The sequence below is a fragment of the Meleagris gallopavo genome, chromosome 22 (assembly GCF_000146605.3).
Source record: "Meleagris gallopavo isolate NT-WF06-2002-E0010 breed Aviagen turkey brand Nicholas breeding stock chromosome 22, Turkey_5.1, whole genome shotgun sequence".
Classification (NCBI taxonomy): Eukaryota; Metazoa; Chordata; class Aves; order Galliformes; family Phasianidae; genus Meleagris; species Meleagris gallopavo.
Genome location: NC_015032.2, coordinates 4,645,931 through 4,665,559, shown reverse-complemented (window position 1 = coordinate 4,665,559; position 19,629 = coordinate 4,645,931). Strand labels below are relative to the sequence as shown.

The 19,629-nt window shown below is 42.8% G+C and overlaps 1 long non-coding RNA gene across 4 annotated transcripts in view; it reads left to right on the top strand.

The window, feature by feature from the left end:
• Positions 1-855: 855 nt before the first annotated feature.
• LOC116217380 overlaps positions 856-19,629 on the top strand; it is a 36,742-nt gene continuing 17,968 nt past the window's right edge. For 3 of the 4 annotated variants that reach the window (XR_004161849.1, XR_004161846.1, XR_004161847.1), the window contains exons 1-6: positions 856-1,559; positions 2,686-3,928; positions 8,158-8,335; positions 9,999-10,152; positions 11,378-11,513; positions 15,862-15,958. This is a non-coding gene — a long non-coding RNA (uncharacterized LOC116217380). Of the gene's footprint in view, positions 1,560-2,685; positions 3,929-8,157; positions 8,336-9,998; positions 10,153-11,377; positions 11,514-15,861; positions 15,959-19,395; positions 19,508-19,629 lie in introns of those variants that run through there. The other variant, XR_004161848.1, reaches the window with a different exon arrangement.

Below are 19,629 nucleotides of genomic sequence, written 5' to 3'. Positions count from 1 at the left end.
AGAGAACTGTAGATTTGCTGGAGTAAAGGAGAAGATTAAGTTTGTGTTGCAAACTTAGTTTCAAAACTGATCTGTCTTCCCTGTCTTTCTCTGCAAACAAAATGCTGTTTAAAAATTGCTGTTTGTGTATAGGAAGATGGTTTTCTCTCCAGATCTGATCAGGTTCACAAAAAACTAGAATGCAGCTGATGCCCAGATATTTAAGTTAATACTACTTGTCCAGGAGAAAAAAAATACAACATTTGGCATTGAAAAGTAGAGGAAAAGCAAATTTGATGAGCATTTGGCTTTTTCAGTAGCTAGCTATGCCTGACTGGAAGCTGAAGGGAAAACAAATATAATGATTTGTGTGAGATTGAATTTCATTTCCAACTGAAAATACAAAATCTGTCACCTGCACATTCACTGTAAGCTGTGGGGCGCAGGATGCTCCAGCAGCACACTGAACCAGTGTGTGTGTCCTCCTGTCCCGCTGCCACCTGTGTCCCCTAAAATGAAGGTCGTCCATGTATCAGGACTTGGCTCCCTCCCAAAAAGTGCGGAGATGGGAAAAGTGGGTCCCCAGGCATTTGTACCGCAGGCAGCGAGCCTGCATTTGGCTGCTTGGCTGACCAAGCCTGCTGGAGCAAAATCTCTGAGACCTTAAGATGTACGAATAACATTTGGCTTGAGTCCATTTCCTCAGTGCCGGACAGCTTGCTGCTGTATGAAGTTTTTTTTATTCAGGTCCTCAGAGTCAGACCCTTGCCCAGATCCAGCTGTCCCTGGTAATTAAATTTTAATGCCTCAAGCTGGGTGTTTGCATTGGTGTTTTAAAAGAGGCTGGGAGCAGTCTGCTATGGTCACCTGCAGGCTTTGAAGCTCTCATCTGCTGGCAAGGGGAAGGTCCCACCTCCTTGGTTCCAGCTGAGCTGGTGTGACAGTTCTCCAGCCCCAAAAGGAGAACTAAAGGGATTCCTCTTGTGCAGGCAGTGAGGGCTTATAGTGTGAAAAGTGTGGGTCTGAGGAATGCAGTAAGTTTTCTTGAGATGGCCGTGGAGCAGTGAATGCCTGCCCTGGATATGGGGGGCTGTTTGGGAGGATGAAGAGGAGATGCCCTCTCTCCCAGCATAGCCTCTGAGCAGAGCTCTTGCATGCAAGCAGCTCGTGCAGCAAGCTCAGTGAGTGCAGTGTGAGCTATAAATAGGCATTCTATCACTTCGAGTCAAATGGTTCTTCCTCACATTGTGTTTTTCTGATGGATTTAATTAGAATTTAGAAATTTAATTAGAATTTAGTTGTTTGGGCTCTGCTTGGGTTGTGTTTTGGGAGCCCAGTGCTTGTGGTGGCTCTTGCCATGGCACCGCTTGGCCACCTGAAGGCACCTGTGCTGCCTGCGTTGTAGCAGCTGCTGATGTGCCCCAGTATGTTTCCAGAGCCACCACAGCCCATGCTGGCAGCACATGGAACTGGAGCAGGGCTAAGGCCAAGGAGAGTCATGGGGCTGATGGATCCACTCTGCTGTACAGGAACAGAGGGAGCATGAGAGGGAGGTGGCTAGAAACCAACCACACTGATGGGTGAGACTTTTCTCCTTAAACTGTTGCATTGTAATTACTGTGCAAACAGAAGACTTGGGTAATTATTCTGTGATTTTTGTGGGTGTAAATTTAACAAGTCATTCCCATACTACTTCTTCTACAAGTCATTCCCGTAGTACTTTTTCCTTTAAGTTTTTCTCCTTAACTGAGTGCTCTCAGTTTCTGTATGGGTGAAATATTGCTAGTTAACAACCTGAGTACGAAACAGCTCTGAACACAGATGAGTAGCAGGGGCTGGTACTGCTGCCAGGCAAACTCTGTTTGCAGTAAGGATGTGAGAGCAACAGCAAATGTTTTCGCAGATGCAGGCTGTGACCCAGCTCAAAGCACAAGCTCAGGGATGCCAAGTAGGTCTTGCAAGGCTTCTGAGAACCTTCTTGTGCCTGCCCAAACCATTGTGGCTAATGAGATCCAAAGGGACACTCTAACAATCAAATCCTGTATTTAAGTGCTGGGGTTCATACAGAGACCTGAGAGAGGACAGTGGGGTTTGCCTCTACAGGGCTCTAGTAGCTAGAGTTTATTAGCCTAGCTAATAAACTCTCATAAGTTGGCAGAGAATAGATTATGATGAAAAGCTATCTTTGGGATATTCTTTGGGCTTATTTTTCTGGCTTTAGCATATAGCACAAAATATCATGAATCCCAAGTCACACTCATGTATTGTTAGAGAAGTTTCCATGGAAGTCAGTGAGGTTTCCCTCTTCAGTTCGTCATAATACTCTGAATTTTTCTGTTCAGCATTAAGCACAGCAACAAATCAGAGCAGATGTGGCTCAGTGAAACCATCTCGCAGCTTAGGATGAGTGAGGTGGTTACAAACAGCTTTGAATATGTGTATGCTGTGTGTTTGTGTACAATATAGCCAGACAAACCTCCACTGCTGTTTTGTTTGTGCTGCAGAACAGATGACTTGGAAAAGGCTCTCGAGTAAGTTATAAATTGTTTCCTGTCACTGTGCTGTCATCTTGTTTTGCTGCTCCACTCCTTCCTATTGCATTTGTTTCCTTCCTCCTTCCCTTTCCCTATATTAAAGCAAAGCTGAAAGTACCTGTGCTGGAGGCATCTATTGCCTTGCTCATGGTGTTGTTATTAAATCCCCCAGGTTTGGTCTGCCTGTTCTAAGAAATAAACCAGAGCCCATTGGTGAGCAGCTGATTTTCTGCTGGTTGAATGAAGATGCTGTCTGAAGCAGTTTCTTCTTTTCTGCTTGTCGTTTGTTTCCCATATGAACACTCTTTGGCATAAACATGTCCTGCTGAGTATTAAGCCTGACATAGACCTGCCTCCACTGCCACAGTGATGTTTTGTCCAAACCCATGTTATCCAAAACCAGGCTGGCTTGTCATTCTGAGGTCCCTATGGAAAGCAGGAGGTTGTGCCCACCAAGTACCAGGTGTCCTCTGGATTGTCTCAGTGTCCTTGATCAACTTCTGATGTCTGCATAAGGACAACACCCTCCATTTTGAAGGACTTGGCTGTAGAAATAAAGTTGAGTAGGTTGTGCTTTGGCTTAATGAAAAAGGTTATGCTTTTCTTTCTCTTGTTTTCCTTTGTAAAGTCCATTGAATCCATTTTGCTTTTTCAACAAGGAGTATATATGGTACTCCAGGGGAAAACAAAAAGATTTTGAGAGGGAGTGGGGGAAGAAAACAAATCATTTACTTAAGAATTGGAGAAGTGTTCTCAAAAAGGGATTATGAAATATGGTGACAGTATCTGAATTGGTAAAGTAGTATGAGAAACAATTTTCTTCTCCCAGGAAAGTGTGTAAGATTTTGAATCAGAAGGAATAACTTGAATTCAGACACTTTTGCTAATCTGTTAATTTATTTGCTTTATTTGAACAAACTCATTGCTGTCCTGACATCTTTTTAATAGTTCATCTAGCTTTAAGCATTTTTAATTTGAGCTTTAAATACATTTTTCTTCCCTTTTGTAAATAAATAAATAAATAAACACCCCCAGATATGAAAGTGACCCTTTCTTCTGATCAGCTTCCATTTAATAGATGTGCATTTTTCAAAGGGAGAATTACATTAAGCTTTTACTGATGAGCTTCATAGACTGGATGTGGCCAAGATATGTGCCTGGCTTAAGTCCTGCTTGTGTTGCTTGTCTTGCCTGTGAGCTGAGTGGAGAAATAGGATGAGATGGTGAAGAGCACAAGAGAGAAATGTTCCTCATACTGTTATATGCTCCTGTTACTTCCAGAGTTCTGGGACTTCAACCTGACATGTTCTGGATTTGAACATCCCCAAGTCTGGAGGCTGCCTGCTGCCTGGTGTGGGCTTATCTGTGCAGGAGGCAAGCTGAAGTGCTCTGTGCCGTTGCCGTGCCTTTTAAATGTAAGTGCAGAGCTCTCTTGTTCAGTGCCTTGGAAAATAACTGATGACAAAAGAGATTGGGCGTTCGGATAAGATAAGAATTAAATTGAAAATTTGTCCTGAAACAACAATGCTCTTGAACTTTTCAAGAGATGCAAAAAGTTGTGCTTGTTTTCAAAACAGTTTTTCAGTTTTCTTCATCTCCTGAAATTGTCTGTGCTGACATTGTACACAAGCACTAAAGCAATCAACAGCTCCAAGCAGCGCGGGGTGACAGTAAATTTGCCTCAGTAAGACTCCATCGTGGCAAACTTCCCTGTCTCTGTTTTGTCACGGCAAAACACCGCAGGAGGTGTGAGCACCACATGTGGCTGAAAGCCTTTGGAGAAACTTCTGTAATTTGTGAAGCAAGGCCTGACCCCCCAAGGCTGTTAATTTCCAAGAAGGACCCAAGCTGAAATGTTCGTACTGTCCCAGCTTCCGAAGGCACTGAAATGTGCGCTCAGCTTTAAGTACACGTTTCCATTTACCTGAACGAGTAGTCAGTATAATTAACCATGTGCAAGTGTACCCCTGAAGAGGAATTACATGCTTCAGTCCTAGATCTGTATCTTTGAGCCTCCTTGCTTGGATGAGTTGCAATTTATTCCTCTTGGACTGCGGCCTTGTGCCTTCCTCCTCAGAGAAAATTCCCATAGTTCCTGTATAATTAGATTAGCTCTGCCTAGGCCTACCTACAACGGGCAGAATAAATTGTTTCTAACCTCCCCAGACCCCACTGAAAATGATACTCGTGGTCCCTCCACATGGGAGCTTGTACTTAGAGAGATCACAGTGACAGAAAACAGCCTTTTTAAAATGAGGAGTTATATAGTGGTAACAGCAGGACCAGTGAAGCTTGAGAGAAGAGGATGCTGTATGGGAACTGTTGATCACGGCCTGAACCTCTGATTGACCACCTGAGGCAAGCAATGATTCAGCCACAGGAGCACAGGTGAAGGCAAATCAGCTGTGCTGCAGGAAGGGGTGGAGGCTGGCTGCACCTCTCCTAGATCCCATTTAAGTGCTGACTGCCACTGAGAGAGGATCTCTTTCTGGAGATCAGTCCTTGTGTGAGCCTATGACGCTGGTGAGCATTTCCACTTATTTTGATTATCTTTCCACTGTGGTAATCTTACTAAACCTAACCTCTATATACTTACTGATTGTACAGTTGTACACCTACTGATTGTACAGATGTGTTAAATGAAATGGGTCCCTGTGAGTTACCTGTACTGCCTGGGGCTCAAGCTGGTATGCTTTGCATGGAGACAAGCTGCTGGGCTTCAGAGGATGCTTTGCACCCCGGCAGACACATTGCTCCAGCTCTCCTCATTTTGCAGTGAGCCTTTGAAATTCAAAATTTTCTCATTTTGCATTCATTGTCTAAATCCACTGAACTAAAGTCCAGAAGACAGGAAGTTCATAAGGACATTGGGGTAGATACTGAAATAGCTGGCTCTTTGTTGGCTCTTGCTATTTATTTAGAAGATACAGGATGGAATGGTGCGTTTTCTGACAAACCTGCCAATAAATGTACATGGTAGGCAGCACAGGGCCATTGCCAATATGTGACAGTCCTAAATGTTGGTAAACAATTCAAAATTACCACATGATCAGAATGAGGTAAAAATTTAATCTAGTACTGAATCAAGGACTAAAACTTACAATATCAGTTGCAGTATGCTGCCTAGTAATCAGGTATAAGTAAATACATCTTGCTAAGGTTGTATATCTAGTTAGCACACGGTGTGAAAATTAAAGAATTAGCATATTTGTGGCAAATAAAACATTATGCTTTCACGCAAGTGACTGTCCTTATTTAATGTCTTGTTTTTTTATTTAGGGTAGCTGCAGAGACTCATCCTATACGTGTTCAGTGGAGCCAGTTGAATTATATGTTTAGAGTAATTCATCAGATAAATTCATGTCCATGAATAATCTGCATTCAGATCACGACCTTTACCAAGCTGTGCATTTTCCAGGGCTCCAAGCTTTCAGCTGATGTGAGCATAGACAAGAGGAGCACAGAGACATTTTTCATAATCTCCTCCACTCCAGGAACAGTCTCACTTTAGGAGCAAGGCAGGAAAGCCTCAGCCCCAGGGAATGTTCCGAAATGGAAAGAAAGATTTTTTTTTTTTGAGGATGGGAGGCAGCTGCTCCCAGCCAGGGCACTGCTGTTGCCTCTTGTCCCTAAGCCTGGGCTGCTGAGGAGCCACTGACCAGATGATGGATAGTTCTAGAATGTTACATTTTGTCTCTCCGTTGCTGAACTCTGGGAAATGAGGCAGGGCGGTGCATCCAGCTGATGTAGGTCCACATATGTTCATTCTCCAAAACAGCTGGCTGCTTACCCTGGCACTAGCCTGACAGGAAAACACTACAGCAGCAGCTCACTGCTGATGGCAGCTCTTGCTGTGAGAGCTGAACTCATTTTGCACACCTTAGCGCATTAGAGAGAAGATACAATTAAAATAGTGTGTCAGGCACCATGGGCAGAGCTTAGAGGAACGCAGAACAAGCTGTTGTAAGCATTGTAGCATCCTATACGTGGATGTATACAAGGAGAATGTTTTACTCCTTATGCCAAAACATGAATAGGAAATAAAATAGCTGGAAAGCAACAGGGCTGTGTTGTTTCAGGAACGAGTCAGAGATTTCCATGCAGTAAATATTGCTAAGTGCCCCTGGCCACAACAGGCAGCTGTGGAGAAGTTTGGACCTTTGTCTCTTAATAATAGGTATATTTGGTGCTAGTGATTTTTAGAAGTTCCTTTTCTAGTATTGTAGTATCATTTGTTTTCAGTAATTCCACAGAGCTTTGTACTGCTGTTTGTAGAAATATCTTACCAATGCTGCAGTGTTCTTTGATTGCTGCTTGTCTTTAAGATTGTAGGTAAAGTTTTGTATAACCTACTGCTACTGGAGCAGGCTGCAGCTTCTCAGGTCCTCAGGCTCATGTAGGGGAAGGAGAACCAGTCCTGGAGCTGCTGAATTATTTGGCAGGGGTCACAGTGTGTTCAGCTCAGGGGGATTCAATGCTGTGATAAACCAGGTCTTGGTGGAAGTGCTCGTCCTGTGGGACTGGCAAGACAACTTAGTCTTGGGGTTGGATTAGATATAAGCTCTTGTTATGACTTTGCTGTTCCCCCTTGGAATGAAAGCATTGCCTCGGTTTCTCTGTCTGTAAAATGGGGTACTACTAATCTCACTGTAACAATTTCCAGAGGGTAAGAAAAACTCCAAGCAAAAGATGCTGTCCTGTAGGAAATGTGTGTGAAGGAAAATTGAAATAGATACAAAGCACACTGTATACAGTAAGGTTTATTTGCTGTTTCAGCTTGTTCTTTCATCAGGCCATTGAACAATAGCCAAAGAATGGAGCAGATCATTTATTTTTTTTTACAGGATATTAATGTCCCTCTGTCTTTGAAGCCAATTAACTAGCAGCAGGTTTGTAGCAAAGAACAGAACAGTGCTGGTTTCTTCCTGTTGGAGCTTTTATGACTGTTGCAGAAGCGTGACTGAATGAGGCTTTCATTACTTCATTTATTTTTTTATTTATTTTAGGCTGCTGAAGAATTAATGTGAATAATTTTCCCATTTTACCATCTGCTTTAGACTCTATCTCAAAGGGTTCCCAATGAGCACGGCACGTAAAACCATTTAAAAATGATCCTCTCCACATTTCCTGCACTCAGCAGTCTGCTAATGTGGCCAATAGATCTAGGTGATGGGGCTGCATGATTTAGAGAGGATCATTAAGGTTATGATGAGCTGTGCAACTGTCATGTTTATCCAGTTAGCTGTTTCATTGCAGTGCCCCTTGACACAAAAATAATTTTGCATTTAACCATTTACAGAGCAGTGCCAGGAACATCCAGCTGGGTGGCTTCCACCTTGAATTCAAGAGTTGATCTACTAATTTCCATCTTATTTCCCTCTTGGTTTTGGCTGGAAATGTCAAGGAGCTCTGGTGAGCTCCATGTAACCAATATGAAGTTAAGTGGTATTTCCACTGGCTTTCAAAGGGTTATGTGCAAACAGTCTTGGCTATCCTGTCTCTGCACCTTAGACAATCCTGTGGTCTACTTGGATCCAAGGGTTTTGGCTTTCAATCTTTGCCTTGCACTCTGCAAAACCTCTAGTCAGTGTCTGTGCTTTGGTGACTCCCGGTGTGATGGACAAATGCTCACTGTCCCTTCTAGGAGGAGGAGAAGAGGAAAGCTGAAGTCTTCAATCTGCCTGTTGAACAAAAATTATTTGCGGCTGATGAATGGCTGAGTAGCAATAAGCAAATTCCCCTGAAAGTACATAGAATGGTCAGCTGTGGCGCAGCAGCGTTATACCGGTTGTGGGATGATTGACATATCTGAAAAATAAAAGGTACAGATCTTAATTTCCTTTGTTTTCTGCAAGTAAGGATCCATGTGGCCACGCCAGCAGCAGTGTGTGCAGTTAGATGTATTGCTGTGAGTGCAGTGTGATCGTAACGAGGTGGTGCGGCGCTGGGACCTCACCTAACTCATCTCCTGGCATTGTGGAAGTGGGAGAAGATGGATGTGCTGCTCCCTCGCCTCTTCCCTCCACGTTTTGTTTGTTGTTCAGAAGACATATGGGCAGCCATGTACCCAAATACACACAGATCTCTCCCTGAAGAATGATGTCATGACAGATTTTTTTGTATACAGAGTAAAATATTATAATGGCACGATTTCTTTCCTTCAAGCAAGAAAATGGTTGAGCAGATCTTCTGTTCTTATGAAAAGCCTGTGAGTCTATTACTTTCCTGGGAATTGGATTTTTTTTTCTTGAAATGGGCTGCTTTTCTTGCTTTAAAAAAAGTCATATTTTGACTGCCACACAATTTTTACCATGTTTTGTAATAGAATGCATAAAGAACTCTGAATATTTTTGCTTTTGATTTTATATATAGAAAGTCTTAGAATTGCATTTTGAATTACAGCCATCACTTAAATTAAAAACAAACAAACAAAAAAACCCACCCAAACAAATAAAAAAGCCCTTCAAGCTTTTTATTTCCATAAACTTTTCTATTTACTTGCCCTTTCTGTAGTGCACCTGCAGGGCATTCTCCTCACCCCGACAATCCGCACGGTAATAGAAGTGTGTACAACTGTGCTTGAAAAACCACATCACCCAGCATTCAGACATGCACTCCCCTCGTAGTTTGCAAACCACATTCCGATGGCTGGTTTGTTAATGCTAACATAAACCTGCCACAAAAACCTGATGCGATCCCTCCGCGTCAAAGAGAGTTTGTCCATTGACGTATTGGACTTTGACTGGGATATTTCAAGTACAGAAACAAAGAGACCAAGACGTGAGTCTGGTTGGAAGCCCAGGCAGCCTGTGGTGGGCAGCAGGAGCAGCAGTGGCCAGCCAGGTGTTGGCAGTGGGGTTGGATGTTTCTGTAACATGTGGCCACGGGGGCACTGGAGTGAGGCCTTTCATTTCACATTAGGATTCTTCTCGTATTTGTTAGATAGAACAATATTAACCTTTTGAATTTATTTAGAAACTCATTAGTGCTTTTTCTATAGTCCATTCTTTTTCTGATTAGCTCTCCTCATTACAATTCAAATTTCTTTCTGCTACATTTACCACATTGTCCTGCTTTCCCTCATCCCTATTGTTGCTTGGCTTAATTTATTAAAGCAATGAAAAAGACAGGGAGGATTGGCTGATACAGCACCATCCCTAGGCCCTGGTGTTCTGGGAGGAGGAGAAGAGATGAGACCCCCATGAGCTTGCCTTGGCTGGGTTGGGGGTCCCTTCACACAGATGGATGCAGTCCGGTCCCATGTCATCGTTTCATTCACTCCCCGGTCTAAGAGTTTTTAAATGGAATTCGCTCTGAAAGTTGAGTGTCTACATTGCATCCCAGAACCATGCACAGCGAATGCCCCAGCACGTCTGGCAACCTGTTTTTAAGGTTAGTTTGAAAATTACCTGCATCTCTTTAGTTAACTTTTTTTTTTTCTTTTCTTTTTATTTTTTTATTTTTTTTTTTTTCTTCATTATCAAGATGCAAGTGTGGAAGCTTCTGTAATTGCTCCTGTGTTGGTACAACTCCAGTGGAATATGAATTGACATTTTTGGTCAATTATAAGAGACCTAAGCTGATCCCTGTGCTGAGGACAAGGTGATGGGCGGATGTTAAGCTTCACATCTACATTTAGGTATTTGCTGTACTTTTTTGCAAAATATTTTCTGTTAAGAATAGGTGTGTTTAGTCTTTCTTTTCCTTTAGTGTGGCATTTGTTTCTCAAGAATGATGCTGATGTGCTCGTGATCAAAAATGCAATATGCTTTTAACGGGAAGTGATTAAACGCAGTCAGATGACTGAAACCATCCCAATTCTTGTGGTTTTCTGATTGTTGGTGTATTTGAACATCTTGCAGGGGTGAATGAATGTGTTTTCACAGCAGCTATCATAAAACAAGGAAGTTGCAAGGTGTTTTCTTTGAGGCACAAGGGAGTTAACTCACTTGGCAAAGGTTAGAGAGAGAGATTTTGGCAGAGCTACAAAGAGAAGCTAAATTTCTGAATTTCTAATTCAGTGCTTTAATCATAAAATCATCTTTTCTCTGGATTCTTTTCTGCCTGTAATAATTATAGTTTTGGCTAGTTTTATGTCCTTTATAAAAACCTGTCTTTCACACATCTTGTGAAAATGAAAAAAAAAAAAAAAAGATAAAACAATCGTAATTTTCCAAGTGTATAATTTTGGACTCCAGCAGAGGCCTAAAACAAGTAAGGTAATTATTTCAGTCAGCTCAGCGCCATTTGGAGAATTAGACTATTTTGCAAATTATAATTTTAAAGTAAGACCCATGAACTAGAAAAAGCAACATGTAAAATAAATGCCTGTAAGTATCAGCTGCAAGAGAAGAGATGCTGGCTGTGTTTGGCGTGAAGGTGATTGGAGGAAGATGGAAAGATCGTATTAAGGAGAGGAAGGAGGAAAAGAAAGATGTGATGATTTAGGTTACGGGGAGGTTGCCAAGGCGTACTTACTGGGCTGCAATCATTCCTGGTGCAAGCTAAAGAAATAGACTTTCCCCAAGGATGAATTTGGCTTCCAGGCCTGCAGGAGGTTGGGCAGGGGAAGCTGCCAAGAGGCGGTGGGGCCAGCATCAGTGGAGTTGTTAAAGTCTAGACTAGACGTGAGTTTGTTAGTGATGGTTAATTAACTTGTTCCTGGCAATCAGCCACCAGGGCAGGAGGTGGACTTGATTTGCAAGTCTTGATTGCCAGGAAAGTCACCCATAATTGCCTGAGAACTTCTGGCTTTCCGCTTTTCGCCTCAGTCCTGTGTTCCCTGTAAATCTTTGTATAATTTTCTCCTCTCTCCGCAGGCGCTTCACCTCAAATAATACCATTTTTGTGCTTATTGTTATCAGTGTGATTAAACCTCTGCCACTGTCTGATTTTGGAGACTGGTGAACATCAGCCATTCTTAGAGACAGCAGAGCCAGAGTAACCTGTGGCTGCAGAGGGGATGCGGGACAGCGCAGCTAAGGAGAGCGCAGTGTGCTTGTAAGTGGGCTACAGAACATCATAATTAATTCTGGGTAGTTCCCAGCTGCTAACAGCCCTGTTCCCAGGCAGTCCTTCACCTTGGAAGTTTGTTTCTTTTATTCTTCTTTGTGTTCCTAGAGGCAGGAATGGAAGTTGCCACGAGTTTCCACTTGGCCAGTATTGGACTTGTTTACTTTTAACCGAAGCAAATCAGGAAGGAGGAAAAAAAAAGCAATAACCTTAATTGAATTTTACTACTTCCCATATACAGAAACGAAAGGCAAAGCTGAGAAAGCCTGAATGCCTAATCGCATCCTCCTAGCATGATGTTTACTGTAGGAGAAAAGTCTCAGATTATGGCCAGGGCTGTGGCACAGACATGGAGAAGTCCTGGAGGGGCTCAATGCTGTGATATCGCAGGGAGAGAAGGTTGCTGGATCCATGGTGAAGTTGTTGGGCTTGGGGTGTTTGAGGGGAGGATGATGTGTTTTGCTGGGGGACAGTCCCTTGTCAAAAGAGAGAGAGGAGACAAATCTGTGAGACAGGAGCAGTTGCAGATGTAGGAAGAGACTTAGGGGAGTGGATTGCTGCTGAACCAGAGAGGAATAAAAGCAGGAGAATGACATTAGCATGTAATTTCTGGCAGTTGTTTCAGCACATAATAACTTCAATTTAAAAGCTTCTAATTTCCCTCACTTTGTGCCTTATTAAGTCTCCAACCTATATTTAATGGTGGAAATATCACTTTTTGCTTCTCTAATTGTATGCGTGCAGTTGATCTATGTAACCTACTATATCTATACTGGGATTTCTGAAGCATGTGAGGACACCCTGTGTCCTGAGATATGCAAAATTAGCTCAAGCCCTCTCTTGCTTATGTTATTTTATTCCTTTTCTTCCTTTTGTTGAGAGCACAGTAACAAAAGAGTAAGCAATATTGTTTTTCTTGCGCCTTAGATATATGCAATGATTCCAGAGGTGTTTCCAGCATTATGGTTTTCTAACTGTGTGTAACTACATGTTTCACATTAAAAAGAAGTAAAAGCACATATTTCATATTTTTAAGAAAGAAATTGTTTTTGCAATGACAAAGCTTGGGAAAATGCATCCTTTGGCAAGTTTTATTTGACTCCAGAGATTAGTCACGTTTTGCATAGGTTGGGCATTTCTACCCTCGCTGATCAACTTAGTGCCAACTTCTGCATTCATTTTCCTGTCTGTAGTTGTGCTGTTGATCTTTCCCAAGATACATATTTCTTTTCTGATTTGACTCACCCAGCTTCCTGAGAGAAAGCTCAGCTTATTCAAAGTACTCTAAATCTATTTATCCAGGCAAATATTTGGACACGTAAAGTGGTGTTAAAATGCTATGAAGTCTATCAGGGCAGGAGAGCAAACAAAATCTATGAGATTTAAAGCTGCTCCTCAGTGTGCTTTGTCTGAAAGTATTAATTGGCAAAGAGCAGTGTAGAAATTTGATGCATACAGGCACATGCAGTGATTGAAAGCTTTGTTTTTGTCTGAGATCCATTCTCATAGCACTAAACTTATGCTTACTATGCTATCAGATGCTTCACCACGAAGGGTATTTGAGCTTAGGTAACTAGATGTAGATTCTCCTCTGTGCCACTGCTTCAGTCTTTAAAAGCCAAGAGTTGTCACAAGCTGATGGCTGTGTAATGGATTCCTCAAAATCAACTTGTATCACAGTCAAACTCGTCAAGTTCTGATGTTTTATCCTGAATAGATCTGGTGTCTGAAACATTCCCAAAGAGAATTTCTCATGCAGTTTCTGCTCAGCCCCGCTCTGTAGTGTGATGGGAGTGCCCATGGAGCAGGGCTTGTTGCTGTGTTGGAGCAGGACAGGCACTGAACCTGGAAGAGAAATGTTTGGGAGGAAGCACTGAGCACTTTGGACTGGTCATAAACTCCAGTTTATGTTTTGATCAAGTTCAGTTCAACAGGTCTTTCAATAGAGGCCTTCCAATATGTAAAGAGGGGCTGTAAGAAAGAAAGGGAGACTCTTTAGCAGGGTCTGCTGTCACAGGACAAGGGGAAGTGATTTCAGACTAAATGAGGGGAGATTTTTGTTAGATATAAGGAAAAAGTTTTTGATGATGAAGGTGATGAGGCAGTGGCACAGGTTGCCCAGAGAGGTGGTGGTGCCCCATCCCTGCAGACACCCAAGATCAGGCTGGATGGGGCTGTGAGCACTGATGGAGCTGTGGGCATCCCTGTGCACTGCAGGGGGTTGGATCACATGGCCTTTGAAGGTCCCTTCCAATTCAAAATAATTCTATGATTCTAGGTCTTGACAATTATATACTGTCATCATGGAAGAGACTTTAGGAGAGGATCCTCCTGTCTCTCAAACAAGACTAACTTCTAATTTCTGAATGCTTGTTCTCTAAACTGTTGTCTGAGGCTGCTTGAGCCTGTGTGGAGTGATGGGGGGTATAAATGGCCATGTAAGTGATAAGGAATTTGGCAACATTTCCTTGCTGCCAGGGCTACAGATGTGAAAAACTGGAGTTTGTTCTCCTGTTTTGGTTTTAAACTTTTGGACTGCCTGAGCTGAAGTATTTCTTATTGGTTCTGTAATTCTGCAATGAAGGCAGAGGCCTGAATTCATATGTTGTGGTTTTTATTTGCATTTTTACTACAGTTAGTCTCATTTCCTTGTTGCTAAAGGCCATTAGAGAGGAGTTGGATGACTTGTCTAGGTTTCTGCTTTTTGTAATTTTCCAAAGCTCTATACATAATAAATCAGGCACACATTTTCACTTCTGCAATTAGCTAATCCACAATGCAACAGAAGCAGCAGAATTGATTGAATATGTCAAGTTTTAAGCCTCAAGAAAAAAAAAAAAACACACAACAAAATAAGCCTATTTGTGCTGATGCTTCCCAGAATGGTCCTCATTCTTACACAAATCTAGCCATGAAATTAGAACAAGTAAAGATTTTGCTACTATACCACCCTTCAGTCAATCCTACCTTGTGCTTGCAGTGAACTTTTGATGTGAAACATTCAAATGCAGTCCAGCAGAAAAACTATCAGAGACATTGTCTACTACGGACATCTTGACGTGCTAATTCTAACTCTTCCATGGCAAGGCCTTGTCTTTTTCTTTATGAAAAGCCCTCTATCTCATTGCTTTTCTATCTTTCCTTAACTAAGAAAGCCTTAAGCAAAGGAAACATTGCAGGAACACCTCTGAAGCTGCTGACTGGCAGTGAGCAGGGTATTTAGTCAAACTCATACTAAGCTGCATTTCACAAAGAAGCTGATTTCAGTATCACCTCTTTTCTTAAATAGAATTTGAAAGTCCTCTCTTGCAAAATGGTCTCTGTTAGCACAACCTGTAAGGTTTCATACTTGGTTCTCTCTGTATCACTAAGTACTCCTAGCTCACAAGCTGCTAAACTAGAAGCAGGTTACATAGATTATTTTTGTAATTTCTATGATTTAAGTAGTATCCTTGCTTGTGACATTTTACCCCACGAGTTTATCCCCCTTTTTCTTTGCATGGAAAGTTCTGAGTTGTTTCTTATGTAGGTAATGCTCTGAGGTACCTCTGCCCCTTGCTGGTGTGCTCAAACCTGAATTTCTTCTGCAGATTAGGCTCAGCTAGATTTTGCAATTCTGCTTTGGAAAACAATGCCACAGAGACACTGCTTACACCCCAAATGTGTAAAACTCTGTGAAATCGGCCTTACAGATGCGTGAAACCTGCAGGCAAAGTTTAAGGCTCACACTGGCCAGTGTGAACTGGTGGAACATGGGATTTTGGCTTCCTTTACAAGTTCCTAACAAAATTCCTAAGGACAAAACTCATGTTACAATATAACTCACTAACTTCAGTTATTTTCCTGCAACATTCTTCCTTAGAAGTTACTGCGGATGGAGTGCTGGAATCCTCCTTTCTTCCAAAGAAAGAGCATTGGCAGTCCCAGCTCTCTGTAATTGTTTCCCAACTCTGTTGTACACCTGCAAAACATTGCCTGCAGCAGAACTTCAGAGACCATTAAAAGAACATTTTTTGTGAAGATGAGAGATTTTATGCCTATTTAGTGAATGTAAGAATATTAATGGAATAAGGTATTAATTATCAGTGAAAGAACAAATGTAACTTTAACAGCATGTAAAGATACTGGAACGTACAAAATCGCTGGTGATGTTTGAAGCATAAAGCTCTAAAAATACATAATTAAAACATACATTTACAGAGGAGAAAGAAATTGAAGTATTCTTCATTTAAATAGATATTTTCTTGACTTCATAGAGTCTTCTTGCTTTGAGTTGCAAATATCTCACATGTACTGTGTTTTCCATGATCCGTTTGTACTTATTTGCTACTTTCAGAACCTGCTTTCTGGGCTGACACACAGAATGGCTTCCACTGAAAGTGTGTATAGAATCAGAGGGTTATTCCACACCTGTAAACTGGACAACCATCATGGTAAGTGCTACATGGTTTTGTGACTAAAGTAGTAGATGACTGCTGAGGGAAAATAGGGCTAAGTTTTGCCTGGTCATGATGATGAAAATCAACCAATGACTTCACTGTTTAACACCAACAAAGGTTAGGACATGAGGCACAGTAAATTTTCCTTTGGACTGTGCTTGGTTTAGTCCCTGTAGTGCACTGCCACAGGTCTCTGGTGCACCCAAGGCCTTGACAAACTGCACTTGCACTGCTGGCCCTGTGGATGTCACACAGTTATCTGACGAACAAAGTACTTGTTTTTACTGGCTTGAGCAACTGTCACGGGTCAGGTCAGGGAAGCAGGAGACAGTTTCTTTGGGAGATGGTTTGTCTGCTCTTGGAATCATCCAGGCATGACTCACAGCTTTGCTGGGCCCTCTCTTTGCCCCTTCCACGCAATCTTTGGAAGAAGAGAACAGGGCAGGGCAAGGTGCTTAGGGAGGGCTGAGGCACCCTCCGGCTAACTGCTGCTCTGGGCTGGGAGGAGCAGCAGGTTGGGCTGCCTCACTCCAGTGTGGGGCTGATGGGTGAGGGGCACAGATGAGACCTGCACCCCGGACACCACAGCAGCTCATGCAGATGTGTCATAGAGCAGGGGAGGTGAGCTCTCGTGTGTGGGGTAGAGAGAATCATCTCATCAGTTTGGATGCATTTATTAAAAAATGTGATGTTCGTGAGACAGAGCTTTTTTACAGTGCTCTCTTCATGCTGAAAGAAATGTCAGAAATCCTACGTAAGCAGGAGATGAGACGAGAAAGCCCTTCACCTGATCTTGTAGTCGGTAGAGAAGGTCAAAAGGCCACAACCTCTTTCCTGTCAGAGCAGAGCTGCTGGCAGGACCTGTGCCCTTACCTGACCTCTTACTGTGGTGATGGAACTGTAGACAGAATGATGGACAGCATGAGCATAATCCATCCTGATAAGGTTTTCTGAGCCTGTCTGGATGTTTGAATAGTGATAAGAGAATCAGTGTGAGCCTATGGAAAGCAGCAGGAGTTTTTTTCTATGGACTTTGGCCCAGATTGCACCCTATGATGTTTCAATTTTTTGGTTCCTTTTTTGCTTAGAGAACTGCAGTGGAGGCTCCCATGGACAGCCTGTCTCCCAGCTGGCCCCACATCTCTAAAATATGCAAGGAAGATGTGCTGGAAAGAAATATCACAGTAACATCCTCCTAGTGAGCTGCCATAAACCCATGCGTCTTTTGGAGCTTAAAGCAATGTTACATGTGAAAAAATATCAGCAAATGCTTTTCCAAAGGCAGTCAGATACTGTTGTTCTTTATTGGCTCAGATCTTTGTTGCCTGGGGCTATCTGAGTCATTCCTCTTGCTAAAGTGCAAGGATGATTTCCTCTCTTTTAGTGTGAGAAGTTTGCGCTCAGAAGATGCATTTATGAAGGACCGAAAGGAGCTTAGTTTGGCTGCATGGCAAATGGCAGCTTGGCGTTACCACTGCTTCATTACCTTAAGGTGGTTCTTACAAGGCAGTTCCATCACAGCTCTTGCTGCTGCTAGAAGTCTGAGCTCAGGTCTTTGCACACTGATGTGCTGCAAAATGTCCATCCTGCACCCACTGCTGCTGTGCTGGTAACAAACACCTTGTGAAGAAGTGCTTTTTTCCCCCCAATTAGTCTTACTAGATTTCACTTGTGTGGGTGTTTGCCCATATATTTCCTATTTTAGTGACTCCAAAAAGATCAAATAGGGCAGCAAAGGAGTATCAGGGATGTGATAAGGGAGGACAAGATGCTTGGGCAGGACGGTTTGAGGCACAGCAGAATAAATGTGGGGTTGGAGCGGGACTGAGCAAGGGGTCCGTGCTGTCAGCCTGTTCTACTGCTAATGAAAATCAGTTTTGTGCACAGTCCCTCTGAGAGACATTCCTCTGCAAGCCTGGGTACACCAGTTTTGTGCTCCAGACCTCTGCCTTGCTCCAAAATTGGCAAGGCTATTTTGGATATTAGTAGCTAGTGAGGAATGTCAGAGCAAGGCAAGGATTGTAGGGAGAGGCAAAACCTTTTATTAACTGAAGAGATATGATTGGGGAAAGAAAAAAAAAAGAAGCATTTTTTGACAGAGAAGTCTGTCCCTGCTAGACATAGCAGGCTGTCTCTTAGGACAGGGTTATCCTTCAAGTGGGACTTTGGGAGATGGGCAGGTAACAACAGCAGCCAGATTGGGGAAAGTTTCTGCAGGTTTGCTGTCAATAGCATCCAGCTTGCTTTTCCTGAGAATGTTTTTCCTTAAATCTCTTTTCCACTTCAGCCTTAAAAATGGTTGGAAAATTAGATTTTATTGATGGAAGAATTGCACATGAGGCTTTGCTTTCACCCACGTCTTCTATGGAAATAAGTCTGCTGCAACCTGACTTCTTTTTCTGGTGGTGCTAATCCTTTTTGGGTTGGTTACTCAATGCTAACTGAAAAATAATAACAACTTTGTGGAAAGTGGGGCTGTCCCTGAGCATGCTGTTTTGCAAAAAACTCTTTTTTTAGTGGTGGTTGTGGGGGAAATATTTCACTGGAAAACTTTCATCCAGTCTTGATTTGATTTTTGCCTTTCCTCAGTTTGGCTGCAACTCAGATTATTTGCTGTGCCCCCTTCCTCTCCATCTGCCACTCTCTAATGGGAAATAAATCTCCAAGCTCTTCTGTTCCTTACCTTCCTGTACATCTCCTCTCTTGCTGACTTGCTGCTGGAAATCATACAGCTTCTTTCACAAAAAAATAGATCTTCCATTTATATTTTTTCCCCAGAATCCTTTTTGATCGTGTCAGATACAGAAATGCTAATTAAAAAAATAATAATCAAGGGTTTAAGAAGGCAAAAATCCTTCAATTCCTAACTACAGTAAAGATAGGATATGTTTTTTCAACAGAGGTGATGCCTTGGCATCTCTCGTTCTTACAACCCAAACTGTCCTTTTTGAGAGCATATGTTCCTCACTGTTGAGATGCTGCAGGTTGCTGCCCATACCAGAGTGGAGTGTCTGGCCATGAAATCCCCCTCCCCAGTGAGCACATCCCCTCTTGGCACACTTGGTGGAAGCAGTGCCAGATTGCAGCATGATGGGACAGGCTCACAGATCCGTGTGTTCTTGCTTGCAGGCAGCAGGAAGATGGGACACGGTCAGGAGCGCCTGTAGGAGTAGAAAGGTGTTGTTCTACATTAACCCCTTGTCAGTGCAGAACTGCACCTGAAGTCATCTTGCTTGCATGTCCCATGGGAGGATGAGGTCCAAGCAGCACGGTGTGACTTCAGCTGGGGCAGTGCCATGAACCCACAGCTCCTGAAAGCCCCGTGGCTGTATCAACCAAACATAACTGCGGTGCTAATCGTGGCTTTGGGAGCTGAGGTACTGTCAGGGTCCAAAGGCTGATGGAACACATTGCAACCTTTCAGGCTGCTGTGTACTTTAACCCTCTTGGCTCTCCAGTGGCTCAGGAGGGATTTTCATCCCTCCTGAACGTCTCCATCTGCTATCAGAGACACTGAGACGTGCTGCAAGCGTGGAATGAAATGTAAGGGGAGAAGGGAAAAAACATTTGATTCCTGTCAGGTAGATGAAAACTCAGTTCTTCTCCTTTTCTTCCGTGCCTCCTGGAGAACACACTGTATGTAGAAGGTGACCTTTTGTCTCTTT